We start from the raw sequence: 13086 nt of genomic DNA, 5'->3' as shown, positions 1-13086 counted from the left end.
ACTGTTTTCACAAATCTTAATGCTATCACTGTTTAACATTGAACGCTATCGTACCCAGTTGAGTGGTGATAAGTGTTGATCGAATGCTGGGTTTGGTCAACTGAATTAGGAAAACACAAGGTTTATTATGGCTATCCTAATAAATCTAAGGTTAAATGCTTGAATTGCAAGAATGCTAAATTGTACCTAGGATCGATGGCCAATCGATTCAACCCGAACCCTTGAACCAGAATTCGGTAAGACTGATTTTCTCTTGTTTGTTTAGTTTGTTATTCTTTTAATTTTAGTTATTTATTTTTCCCACACAATTACTTTACCCATTCGGCTAAGAGATTATTGATTTTCTCCCTGTGGGATTCGACCTAGAACCACTTTTACTGCAAATATTTTATTGTGGGACTAGTACTAATTTTGAGGGCTTCGACAAACCCATCAAAATTTTGGCGCCGTTGCTGGGGAGCAACTTTAATTTCTTAGCTATTACCTTCCTCTTGTGAACCTTTTTTATTTTATGACTCGTGCTTCTCAACGAGGTGAACTCGAGTACAACCCTGAAATTGAGAGGACCACCCGTCGTTTAAGAAAGGAGGCGAAGCAAAGGAAGGATCGTTCACCAAAGAAGGTGAATTCAGATTGTGATCTTCCCATCTTCGAAGAAGTAGAAAGAATGGCTGACAGAGAGAGGACATTAAGGGAGTTGGCTGCACCAATTATGAACCAACAACCTTTATGCATCACGTACCCCACTCTTGAGGTAGCCTTTGAACTAAAATCTGGTTTGATTCAATTATTACCTCTGTTTCATGGTTTTCCAGGTGAGGACCCTCACAAACATCTAAAGGAATTTCATGTCATCTGTTCAAGCATGAAACCCCACGGTATGACCGAGGACCAGGTAAAACTCATAGCCTTTCCATTTACTTTAAGAGATAAAGCAAAGGATTGGTTTTATATTCTCCCTCCCGATTCTGTATGCACATGGGATGAAATGAATAGGATATTTTTAGATAAATATTTTCTTGCATCCTGGGCTGCGAATATAAGAAAAGAAATATGTGGAGTTCGGCAGTTTGGTGGTGAGACATTATATGAATATTGGGAAAGGTTTAAGCAACTTGTTGCTAGTTGTCCCCACCACCAAATTCCTGAACAATTGTTAATCCAATACTTCTATGAAGGGCTTCAACCCATGGATAGAAGTATGGTCGATGCAGCCAGTGGAGGAGCCTTGGTGAACAAGACACCCGAAGCGGCCAGGGAGTTAATCTCCAACATGGCCGAAAATTCACAACAGTTCAGTGCTAGGACAGACGGTACCATTAAACGGGTTAATGAGGTAAGCCATGTAAATTTAGAAAATCAGATTTCTGACCTAACTGCTTTGGTAAGACAACTCGCTGCAGGACAAGTACAAACTGCCAGGGTGTGTGGTATCTGTTCGATTCCTGGCCATCCTACGGACATGTGTCCATCATTGCAAGATGGTTCGATGCAGCAAGTCAATGCCATGGGAGGATTCCCGGGCCAGCCCCAACGAAAGTATGATCCTTACTCCAATCATTACAATCCGGGGTGGAGAGATCATCCAAACTTAAGCTACGGGACCCAAGGAGGACAGCAGAAATATCAGCCCCAATTTCTCAGTCGACAGCCCCAGTTTTTAACACCCATCACAGCGCAAAGCCAACCCCCAAATTCAGGTATGTCTTTGGATGAAATAGTTAAGGCTCTAGCTACTAATACTCAGCAATTTCAATAGGAAACAAGAGCCAGCATTCAGAATTTGGGGAACCAAATCAGCCAACTTGCCACTGCCGTTAGCAAGTTGGAGGTGCGGAGCTCCAGGAAACTACCATCACAAATGGTAGTCAACCCCAAGGAGAGTGTAAGTGCAGTGGTGCTAAGAAGCGGGAAGGAACTGCAGCTAGAACCTACCTCACCAAGGAAGGTGGATAAAAGACAAGAAGAAGACAAGGTGCAGGACTCAAGAGTTAGAGAGAACGTTTCAGCCATGATCAAGAGGACCTTACCAGAAAAACATGCTGATCCAGGTATGTTCACCCTACCTTGTGTGATTGGCAATAAGCAAATCGAGCATGCCATGCTAGACTTAGGTGCATTTATCAATGTCATGCCATACTCGATTTACTATGCTTTGAGATTAGGTCCTTTAAGGGAAACTAAAGCTGTTATCCAATTGGCTGATCGTTCTAATGCATACCCAGAAGGAATTGTTGAGGATGTATTAGTGCAGGTTAACGATTTGATCTTTCCAGCTGATTTTTACATCCTAAAGATGGAAGAAGACACAACCACGAGTTCAGCCCCACTTCTATTAGGTCATCCATTCATGAGAACGGCCAAGACCAAAATAGATGTGGACGAGGGTACCCTCTCCGTCGAGTTTGATGGAGAGATTGTAAAATTTAATATTTTTGATGCAATAAAATATCCTAGTGAGTGTCATTCGATCTGTTCTATTGATACTATCGATTCGATTGTGCAGGAAGTCTTTGGAGAGGAGGACATGGATGATGAGCTAGAATATAAGGCACAATCGGACAGGGAGGAGGAGATCGATGCATCCTATGATACTCTGGAACCTGAACAGGAGGTAAGGATTTCTGATGTTCAATCAAAGGTTTCTCACGCAAGGCTACTGCCCTCTGTTTTGCAGGCTCCGGAGCTGGAACTAAAGACCCTACCTGATCACCTAAATTATGCCTACTTGGGTGAAAAAAAGACACTGCCTGTGATCATTGCAAAAGGGTTGACTGAGGAGCAAGAGGAGAGGCTCATCAATGTCCTAAAGGACCATAAGGAGGCGATTGGCTGGACCCTAGCCGACATAAAAGGGGTCAGCCCCTCGATTTGCATGCATAGGATCCTTTTGGAAGATGATGCTAAACCAGTTAGAGAACCACAAAGAAAACTCAACCCGGTGATGAAAGAGGTAGTAATGAAAGAGGTGCTTAAACTGTTAGATGAAGGGATAATTTATCCAATTTCAGATAGCAAAGGGGTAAGTCCTATTCATGTTGTGCCTAAGAAAACTGGGATGAGTTTAGTAAAAAGTAAAAATAATGAACTAATTCCCATGAGGGTACAAGGTGGCTGGCGAATGGTAATAGATTTTCGAAAACTCAACTTGGCCACTCGAAAGGACCATTTTCCCCTACCCTTCATTGATCAGATGCTAGAGAGACTGGTAGGTAAGGCTTTCTTTTGTTTTCTCGATGGATTCTCCGGGTATTATCAGATTGTTATTGCGCAGGAGGACCAAGAGAAAACGACATTCACTTGTCCATTCGGCACCTTCGCCTACAGACGAATGCCCTTTGGTTTGTGTAACGCTCTGGGCACTTTTCAAAGATGCATGATGAGCATATTTTCTGATTTTATTGAAAAATGCATTGAAGTGTTCATGGATGATTTTACTGTTTATGGTGATTCGTTTGATGATTGTTTGAATAGTTTAAGTAAAATTCTGAATAGGTGTGTGGAAACAAATCTTGTCTTAAACTATGAAAAATGTCATTTTATGGTGAAGGAGGGTATTGTGTTGGGACATGTAGTTTCAGCCAGAGGAATAGAAGTCGACAAGGCAAAAATTGATTTGGTTGTGAGTTTACCTTACCCTACAAATGTTAGGGAGGTTCATTCTTTTTTTGGACATGTAGGCTTTTATCGCAGGTTCATCAAAGATTTTTCAAAAATTGCTCTGCCATTGTCCAGGTTGCTGCAAAAAGATGCGCCTTTTGATTTTGATGATGAGTGCAAGGAAGCTTTTAACAAGCTTAAAAATTTATTAACCATTGCACCCATCATTCAACCACCTGATTGGAACTTGCCCTTTGAGATCATGACAGATGCAAGTAATTATGCAGTAGGGGCTGTTCTAGGACAGCGAATAAATGGGAAGAGCCATGTCATTCACTACGCTTCCAAAACGTTGAATGCTGCACAGAGCAATTACACAACCACTGAAAAAGAGTTATTAGCTATTGTGTTTGCTTTAGACAAATTTAGGTCATATTTGCTTGGCTCTAAAGTGATTGTTTTTTCTGACCATGCAGCTTTGAGATACCTACTAGCAAAGGAGTCGAAACCGAGGCTGATAAGTTGGATACTCTTGCTCCAAGAGTTCGATCTAGAAATCAAGGATCGAAGGGGAGCTGAAAATTCGGTGGCTGATCACCTAAGTAGGTTGGTGAAAGACGAGGACTCCTCTCCCATTTGTGAGTTGTTTCCTGATGAGCAGTTGTTTCACATGAGAGGTATGACTCCATGGTATGCTGACATTGTGAATTACTTGGTCACGGGAATTTTGCCTAATAACCTTAGCAGATCCATAAAGAATAAAGTCAAGTATGAGGCAAAATATTATGTATGGGATGAACCCTATCTATGGAAATTTTGTTCTGACCAAATGATTAGGAGATGTGTCCCTGAGGAGGAGCAGATGTCAATTCTAAAGTTTTGTCATAATTATGCTTGTGGGGGCCATTTTGGGCCAAAGAGGACTGCTCGAAAGGTCTTGGATAGTGGGCTATATTGGGCCACCCTATTTAGAGATGCCTACTTGTTTTGTAAAAACTGTGAAAAATGTCAACAAACAGGTACACTATCTCGCAGGAATGAGATGCCCCAAACCCCCATTCTTATATGTGAAATATTTGATGTTTGGGGCATTGATTTCATGGGACCCTTTCCCCCATCTTGTGGTTTTTCTTACATACTTTTGGTAGTCGATTATGTCTCAAAATGGGTGGAAGCCAAGGCCACCAAAACTGATGATTCTAAATGTGTTGTAGGGTTTATAAAGTCTAACATTTTCAGTAGGTTTGGCATTCCTCGAGCCATCATAAGCGATCAAGGGACCCATTTTTGCAATAGAACAATTGAAGCCTTGTTGAGAAGATATGGGGTGCATCACCGAATTGCCACTGCTTATCATCCCCAGACTAACGGGCAAGCTGAAATTTCCAATAGAGAGGTAAAGTCCATCTAGGAAAAGACCGTGAATCCAGGAAGGAAGGATTGGAACCTACGTCTAGATGATGCTCTCTGGGCATATCGGACAGCTTACAAGACCCCAATAGGTATGTCCCCTTACAGGTTAATTTTTGGAAAATCTTGCCACTTGCCAGTGGAAATTGAACATAGGGCCTATTGGGCAATCAAGCAATGCAACATGAATATGGAAGAAGCAGGGAAGGAAAGGAAGCTCCAGTTGCAAGAGCTGGAAGAGTTGAGGTTAGAGGCATACGAGAATTCAAGAATCTACAAAAAAAAGACCAAATCGTTCCATGACAATGCACTCTTAAGAAAACAATTTAAAATTGGACAAAAAGTCTTATTGTATAATTCTCGACTTCAACTCATGCCAGGTAAGCTGCGTTCCAGGTGGATGGGATCGTTTACTGTGACTAATGTTTTTCCCTATGGTGCAGTAGAGATCAAAAGTCTCGACACAGGTAAGATCTTCAAGGTGAATGGACATCGATTGAAGATGTTCCATGAGGATGCAAATGTCCCCTCTACGGTAGACATCTCGTTGGACATTCCACGGTATTTATTGGATTAAGGAAAAAAAAAAAGAGGACGTCGAGCATAACGATGTTAAACAATTGCGCTTGTGGGAGGCAACCCATTGTGTTTAGTTAATTTTGTTATTTTGTTTGGTTTTGATTTTTGTGTTTAGCAGGAACCCAACAAGACAAACAGGGAAGTACCCCCAAATCCTTCTACTTTATGCATAATCACATACATTAGGGACAGTGTATAACTTAAGTGTGGGGGGATTACGGAAATCTGATGGAAATTTGGGATACCTTATCTTCTTGAAATTTCTGCTCCCTAGAAACTTATCCTTGAACGATTTCAACTTATCAGGAATCATGTGCTTAGGCTGAATAGATAAGATAGGATGCAAGCATGACTAACTGAATCTTTCTTGGCTGCATATGGTACCTCATGATTTTAATCGATCAATAGGCAAGATGCATAAGGGTTTGATTGATTTTCACATAATTATCTGTCAAACATGGGTTGATTATTCTAGAACTTGCTGTGTTAGGCATATAGAGACCACGATCAATGAATTCATGGATCAGGCGGTGAAACCCTGTGATTCTTGTGAAAAAAAAAAAAAAAAAAAAGAGAGGGAGTTTGAAACTAAAATCGTGACTAATGTGAGATGGAGCATAAAATGCACTCACATTTAGAAACAAAAAAAAAACAAGTGTGAGACGGAGCATAAAATGCACTCACATTTAGAAATGAAAGCAAGTGTGAGATGGAGCATAAAATGCACTCACATCTTGAAAAGAAGGCAAGGGTGAGATGGAGCATAAAATGCACTCACCCTAGAACCTCAACCCCATTCTCACCTTCAGATCCTAGGAATTCACATTAAGTGGTGAAGATGTGATACATAGCAAGCTTATTGCAATAAGCACACCTTGTTTTGATTCAAAGGAAAGTAGTTGCATCTGGCTGAATTGGTTTGTTAAAAGCAATGAGCACCCGTGCAGTCCAAGGAGTTTCAGCCTTGGAAGGTTTGTCTCCTTGACTATCGATTTAACTTGGGACCATGAGGAATGGTGATTTGCCATCACTCTTGGACAAGAAAAAGGGGAGAAAGAGATGAAAAGGGAAAGGTTACCAAGTCTAAATTAAAGCATGAAATGAACCAGGCCTCATGTAGAGAAAAAAAAAAATTGAAAATCAATAGTTAGTCTCTCTTGTGTTACTTGAGTTTTTGCCTTGCCCGAGGACGGGCAAAGTTTAAGTGTGGGGGGATTTGATGAGACCAAAAAGAACCCTATTTTTATCCTCTAATATTCACTCTTTTATATTTATTTATCACTTAAATGAACTCATTACTCTTGTATTTCGATTTAGGGCAATAAAGAAGGCAATTGGAAGAAAATAGGACAAATCGGGTGATTTTGCACAGTTTCGGCGACAGTCAGTAATCTGGGCCTAACTCTCAATTCCAGACACCGAATTGGACAATTCAAGAAACATTAGAAAGAATAAAGGAAGACCCACAACTTTTATGTTTTGGGTTTTGACAGATTCGGCCCGCATCGAGTACGAAAACGAGTCCAAAGTCGGAGCAAGTTCGCAGCCAGGCCCATTTCACAACTTAAGCCCAACTCGCAGAAGTAGCTTGAAGCAGCCCAACTCGAATTCAAGAGTTAAGAGTCCGAATTTCGAATGTAATCTCCAAGGAGAGAGTTTTATCAGATCTAAATTCTTGAATGTAATCCTAGAGAGATAAGAAGATTGAGATTAGAGCATTAGATAAGAGATAGGATAGGATTAGTTCAAGATAAGATAAAAACTCCCTAAGGATAAGATGATCTCCTAGAAGGAGTTGGAAAACAGCCATCTCCTTTGGCTATATAAAGAGGGGGGCGAACCAGCTCTAGAAATCACTCATTCCAAGATCCAAGAGATCATCAAGAAGGCCAAGAAGCAAGAAGGCAGTTCAGCTATGGAGAAGAAGAGCATGGAGATTGCGCAGATCATGAGCAGCTAAGCTTCTTTTTCTGGTTCAAGGTGGGAGGTTCGATTGTGTCATTGTGAGGTTCTGTATTTACTTTATTTTCTTTCTTTTTAATTCAAGTATTTATTGGTTCTTGTGCACATTTTTTATTGGATATTAATGTTAATTAGTCTGACAAACTGAATTAATGTTGATTTTCCTACTGCTATCCATGATTTCGATGATCCGTAATTGTCACGAATAATGGTACAAGTAGCAATTAGGTTGATATCTTTTTGGGTCAATTGTTCGTGACAGCCTTTGACCAATGTTTTAACATGGTTCAACATAAAAGAATTGATGGAACAAAATTCAGTAATTGCAGCTATCTCAATTATTGTTATTTTGGTTTAACTGTTTTCACAAATCTTAATGCTATCACTGTTTAACATGGAACGCTATCGTACCCAGTTGAGTGGTGATAAGTGTTGATCGAATGCTGGGTTTGGTCAACTGAATTAGGAAAACACAAGGTTTATTATGGCTATCCTAATAAATCTAAGGTTAAATGCTTGAATTGCAAGAATGCTAAATTGTACCTAGGATCGATGGCCAATCGATTCAACCCGAACCCTTGAACCAGAATTCGGTAAGACTGATTTTCTCTTGTTTGTTTAGTTTGTTATTCTTTTAATTTTAGTTATTTATTTTTCCCACACAATTACTTTACCCATTCGGCTAAGAGATTATTGATTTGCTCCCTGTGGGATTCGACCTAGAACCACTTTTACTGCAAATATTTTATTGTGGGACTAGTACTAATTTTGAGGGCTTCGACAAACCCGTCATTCATCATATGAATCTCCCTATCACTTGCACTCATATTAGATGGAGGGAACGGTTAATTACGCCCTAGTTTGATTTAGGTCAAACCAAAGTGGCTCCCACTGACTTTCATAAAGTCAGATTTCGGTGGGCCTTAAATCGGCTAAGGTTCCGCATGTAACCTCTCGGTGAGGTGTGGGTCCCACCACTAAGGGAGGTCATCCAATGACCAATAGGGACACTATGGCAATGGTGTGCTTTCAGCCATGGTGTGCGCAAGAGCCACTGTCGAATGAGCATGGGCCAAGCACTTATGGACCATGTACGGAGCACATCACACATCCAAACATCTCATGCAGGGATAAATTGATCCAATCAATTAATTATCTGTAAGGCCCATTGGAAGCCCGTTAAAAATCAATAATATTAACCATTAATATTATCTAGGTATATGGGCTGAATTAGGGTTGCCCAATTTGGCCCATATAGTTTTATCCTTTGAAATGGGCTTTTAGTAGTTTTAACTATTTAAAACTAGGCCTTTATAGGTTGGGCCGAATTAACCATTTATTAAATATCAATCCTCAGGCCCATTAGTGGGAAAATTAGGGCTGACTTTCAGCCTTGATTAAACCCTAAATTTGGTCCAAAAAGTTTTGAACCAATCTTGGTTCAAATGGGTCTAGGGTTTGATCTTTAATTAAATTCTTAATTCAAGAAAATAATCTGAAATTAAATAACTGATAAAAGAAAATCAAGAATCAGTTAATCAGGGCTGTTCGCACACTCCATCTTGCAAAACAGAGGTTAGATCACAGATTGCAGTTTCACAAATTGCAAATCGAAGATAGCGAATGTCCCATCTGCGAAATCTCCTTCTCTGCGCCGCCATCTTCGATCCAAAATAAAATTAAAAAGAAATCCTATTTATATTAATAATTACATCAGATCGAATGCCTATACATTGAGTCTAAAATTAAAAAAATTATTTACAGACTAAATGTAATAAATAAATTCAAGAAACTGCAAATCTTGCAGTTCTCCCTACGCAAACCAAGAATTCGATCTCCTCTTTTACAAACAGCCCATAAATCCAAAAAATCATATAGAACTATTCTAAATAATAATCAGATTTATATAAAATTAATTTCAGATTATTTGCCCATCAGTTTTGGGAACAAATTTCCCAAAACCCATATCTGCGCAAATTGGGTAGAACGCCTTCTCCCTATTTGCGCAGGTTCAAATCTGAAATAGAATGGTTCAAGATTTGAACCATGGCTCTAATACCACTGAAGGGATAGAAAATTCATCACATGGATGCCCAAAGATTGTGGAATAACGGGGCGAATTTCAAAAATTTTTCTCTCCCTTCAACTGTGAATCGAATTCCCCATTTAGAAAATCATATTTTTAAGAATCATTCTTGAACCATAAACTGAACTAGATCTGAACCGAAAGGAGTAGGGAGAGATAATTCCTGATACAAAGAAGTAGTATTTCCCAATGGAGATGTTCACGCCCAAGGAAGGATCCAAAATCTGCTCCCACTGAAGATGGCGCAGTGCAGGGTGGAGCAGAATCAGTAGTGATCTTCCAAAAGAACTTGATCCTTCTCAAGAATCACCTGGACGGCTTGTGAATACACTGCCCGACAAGAGAGGACCTCTCCCTCGGCTGTAAGGAACAGTGTTGCACTCTTTGCTTATATGGATCCCGGGAATTAAAACCTTTTGAAAATCATTTCAAAATCATAATTTATATACTTTTATATCTCATATAAAATATATTTTGCAAAACAAATATCAACAATTGAAATCGGCTGCGGGCAGTCTTGGTTTCCATCAATGAGAGTGCATCCCCGATCATTACCTTTGTCTGACAAAGGGGATGATCCTATCACTATGATCATCCACTTAGATGAATTCTCAGACTATCCCAACATACCCAGGTTTTGACCCCCGCTAAGGATCTCATTGGTTGGTACATCAAAGATAGCCTAATCTGACACCTAGTGCAGTATCATAATCGAGTCTAGGGGTCGGGTGTAACTTTCCAGTTTTGCCCATCAATTTCCAAGGTGCAGGGCAATACTAAAAATCCGGTACAGTTCAAAAATTCAATTAATCCTACATTGTATGTGCCTAGGATCTCACCCAGTAGCTGAGACAAGCCACCCCAACCGACTTGGTGGCACCACAGTGTCAGCCTTGTCAGGATAGGTCTCCTCAGACCAACCCACTAGTTGTGAACATTCTAAATTAACACGAGTCTCATTAAGTGTCCAATGTAAGAGTATTACACAGAAATATACCAAGGGAACATGAATCAAATATGCACTTTTATTCATTTACAATAAACTCATAAAGTACATCATTTTGATTGAAGCTAAGGGCATACAAAACTGTCTAACAGTTTCTTAGATTGCTTGAATTACTTAAGAAAGGGTTTAGGTAATCAGATCAATTGATCAAGAAAACTGATTGAATGCATTTTAGAGATAACATGCATGATTCGTTTGGCATTCATTCCACAAGAATGGGTTTCCTACGAATTCTTTGTTCTTAATGCATCTATGGCGATTAAATTTCTTATAGAGATATAGGAACTGTTGCTCATAGATAGAGTGGGTTGTGCTCGAGAGAGGCTGTTCATACAATTAGGGTTTAGCCAACCCAAGACTGAATTCACTTCGGTTGGACAACTTGATGATTTAATTTCTAAACCGGTTCTACTAGTTTTTGCATGCAGTAATTGTTCTCATCATTAAAGGTGGTTTGATCCGAGAATGCTTAGGGTAGTTTGCTAATTAGGAGTTAGGTTTTTCTTTGTTTAATCTTTCGATTTATCAGATAACAAAAGTCTGATTCAGTACTAGAAGTTGTTGGATCATTCCCCGTGGGAACAATACTCTACTCATCATTATGTTACTTGATCGACTAGTGCACTTGCTAGGTCTTTTAAGCGCATCATGTTTTTGGCGCCACTGTTGGGGATTATCACAACAATATTAGGAACCATCTACTAATGTTAATCTGACTTTAATTTTGTGCAATATGTTCATGATATGTGTGTATTAGTATCTTTATGACTTTGACTTGTATAGTTTATGACACACAGAAGTGAAAAGGAGAGCATCACCTATGATCTAGAGATTGTATGAACTCTCTGCTGTCACATTAGAGCTTCTAGGCTAGAAAAAGCTGAAAGTACAAAGATGGCCGAGGAAAGGACCATGATGGACTATGCCAAACCAACCCTCACCGGGGCAGCCTCGACCATTGTGAGACCAGCAATAGCTGCTAACAACTTTGAGATCAAACTAGCAATCATTCAGATGATCCGTAACATAGTTAAGTTCTGCAGCTTAGCTAATGAAGATCCGAACACTCACATCGCCAACTTCTTGGAGGTATGTGACACATTCAAGCACAATAGAGTTAGTGATGATGTGGTGAGGCTCATATTATTTCTGTTCTCATTGAGGACAAGGCTAAGACTTGGCTGAACTCTCTACCAGCTAGATCGATCACTACTTGGGATGAAATGGCCAGTCGTTCCTATCCAAGTATTTCCCTCTGTCCAATGCTGCAAAGATGCGGAATGAAATCACCACCTTCTTTCAGCAGGACGGGGAGTCATTGTTTGAGTCATGGGAGCGTTACAAGGAATTACTAAGGAAGGTCCCTCATCATGGACTTCCCGTATGGCTCCAAGTTCAGACGTGTTCTACAATGGATTAACCGAAGCAAATAAAACTATTATGGACGCTGCAGCTAGAGGATCCATTAATAACAAGACTTCTGAAGTTGCCCATGCACTCGTTGAGGAGATGGCTACAAACAACTACTAGTGGCATTCTGAGAGAGCCCAAGTTAGGAGACAACCCGAACTTCACAATGTAGACACCTATACAACACTATCTGCACAAATTGGCACCCTCAGCAAGAAGATAGATGAAATGCAATTGGCATGATTCAAAAATACAAAAGAGGGAGAACAAGAAAAGTATCTCTTAAAGCCAATCTATCGTCAAGTGAACACATGTACAACTTAACATGTATTCCCTTTTATATGTGTCATTCAATCGATAATGAAATGAAGGGAGGCCATCCTTGGCCTTTTGCCTCGTCTAATACCTTTAACATCATAAAGTTGCAAAGTATTTCCACCAGTTCCCTTTTTGAGCCTTCCACACCAACTTTTGCTTAACTAAACATCTTCGAGTGGGTGAGTGTCAAAAGCTGGGGGTATCCATATAGTTTAAGAAAAAAAAGTAAAGAATGAAAAAAGTTTGAGAAGATACCTCTTTAAAAAGAAAGGGTTTAAATCAAGGAAGCCTGAATGTGGCTTGCGACAATGGAAAAAGGATGAAAGAATTAAAACTTCTTGGCCCCCATATACACTTCATCCTAACTGAAAGTCCTCCTTGGTCGGTAAGAAAGTGTGGCACATATTTATAGAAAATGTGGAGAGCATGTCCCATCATTGAGGCTACAAAAGGAGATAAAAAAAAAAGAAAACGGAGAGAGAGAGAGATAGAAAAAAAAAGAAAAGAAAAAGGAAATGAGAGTGCATCTTCCCATAACGGTCCTAATTAGTAATTCGATCAGTCAACTTAAGCAGCTTTTGGGCCTATGTACCCTTCATTTTTGAGCATCGTCCCAAGCCACATATCATTCCAAATAAATAAGTTCTCCTCGATCTTTGAGAAATTAGCATTTGGTACTAAGCAAACCTTTTTTGGCTAGCGGCGAACAAACCCG

The 13086-nt window shown here is 39.8% G+C and overlaps 1 non-coding gene across 1 annotated transcript; it reads right to left on the bottom strand.

Annotated features, from left to right (window-relative positions):
* Positions 1-11913: 11913 nt before the first annotated feature.
* LOC148861230 (small nucleolar RNA R71) lies at positions 11914-12020 on the bottom strand. The gene has a single exon (XR_016095273.1). It is a non-coding gene; the product is annotated as a small nucleolar RNA R71 (small nucleolar RNA).
* Between the last annotated feature and the right edge of the window lie 1066 nt (positions 12021-13086).

This window comes from Nelumbo lutea, chromosome 4 (genome assembly GCF_056320005.1).
Source record: "Nelumbo lutea isolate HS-2025 chromosome 4, American lotus-T2T, whole genome shotgun sequence".
In the NCBI taxonomy this organism is placed as follows: domain Eukaryota; kingdom Viridiplantae; phylum Streptophyta; class Magnoliopsida; order Proteales; family Nelumbonaceae; genus Nelumbo; species Nelumbo lutea.
Note: the sequence above shows the minus strand (reverse complement) of the source record. Positions and strands in the feature narration are given on the sequence as shown.